Source organism: Etheostoma spectabile, chromosome 5 (assembly GCF_008692095.1).
Source record: "Etheostoma spectabile isolate EspeVRDwgs_2016 chromosome 5, UIUC_Espe_1.0, whole genome shotgun sequence".
In the NCBI taxonomy this organism is placed as follows: domain Eukaryota; kingdom Metazoa; phylum Chordata; class Actinopteri; order Perciformes; family Percidae; genus Etheostoma; species Etheostoma spectabile.
The window spans coordinates 13,562,294-13,563,557 of record NC_045737.1 but is presented as its reverse complement, the minus strand read 5'-3'; the positions used below and the strand labels follow the sequence as shown (position 1 = coordinate 13,563,557).

At 38.8% G+C, this 1,264-nt stretch overlaps 1 protein-coding gene across 1 annotated transcript in view; it reads right to left on the bottom strand.

Moving 5' to 3' along the window:
• The window catches only part of mmp11a (matrix metallopeptidase 11a), a 25,978-nt gene that overhangs the window by 824 nt on the left and 23,890 nt on the right, over window positions 1-1,264 (bottom strand). The window contains exon 8 of the mRNA XM_032515588.1: window positions 1-1,264. This exon is cut by the window's left edge and continues 824 nt beyond it; it is cut by the window's right edge and continues 186 nt beyond it. The gene's annotated coding sequence lies outside the window, so the exon portion shown is untranslated.

The following is a 1,264-nucleotide window of genomic DNA, read 5'->3' as shown; positions in this document are numbered from 1 at the left end:
TGTGTGTGTGTGTGTGTGTGTGTGTGGCACCTGAATAGAGCACCATGTTATGTTATAGCACCATGTTATGTTATGGACAAGCAATGCCTTCATCAAGCATGAGACATGAGGGACACAAAATGTGAGGAAATAGCTCACTTCTCCCACTGAACTCTAGATGGCGCTCTGAAGCTTTTTTTTTTGGTGAGTCTGGTGAGTGGTCAACAGCTTCTTCAACGTCAAAATATAGCAACATATACTCTTGGCTGAGGTGGAAAAGTTGATGTATATATGTGAAAAAGTATTAAAAAAACATGAAGTGCAATGGAAACAGACTTCTTGAAGAACTTAAAACATACATGAAGCGTTACTTAAACATCCAATGAAAAGCTAAAATCATCACATCTATGCCTGTAAACTCCCTCACATTCATACATGAAATACACATAAATGTTATATTTCAATCATGTTTCCCATATGGTTATCTAGTGTTTCCTCTTCTCCTGCAAAGGTTTAATGGCACCAGACTAGAGAATCGATGCAACTGTTTATCTCTAATCACTCAACTCAGAATATTTGCAACAGTATTGGATGGATCGACTGCTTTTTTGGAAATTTTGTGAAAACTTGCATCATTTTTCAATGTAAACTTGACTACAGAGCATGAGAGTGCGTGCTACCTGAGAGACACATCAGGACACTAACGCCAAATACATTGAAAGCTGAGTCATCATGCTCGGTCAAAGTTACAACTGTGTCTAAAAAGTGATTAGACTTTTTGTTTATATGTCACATCCTTAAACAAAAAATTGACAGCCTCAACCCTAACTTATTTCTAGGTGTGAAGTTACAGAATTAAAACTAAAGTTAACCCGCTGCACCAAATGTTCAAATCTATCTTCTGCAGCTTTAAGTTTGATGTCACCATTCAAAGACTTGAGGACCAGAGAGTTGAAATGGAAAACCTCCTCTACAGTCTGTGCTGGTTCTGTCTGCAAACCAAAAAAAGTGGAAAATCTCAAACTTTAGGCGCAAAGACAGGAAGTTAGAACAATGCAGCACCACACGTCATTACTACAGGGCCCAGATCTCAGCCTGATGGTGGCAAAAAATTGCAAAAATAAATACGAGTATAGCTGCACAGGAGGTGCCAAGTCTGAGAAAACATAACTTGGTTTTCCTGAGAAGGTGTAATTCAATAAATGGAGTAAAGCATAAACAGATTTAAGGGAGATCGGCTCCTCCCTCTCGAATCCCCAGGATGAAAACACAAACGTCTCTGCTC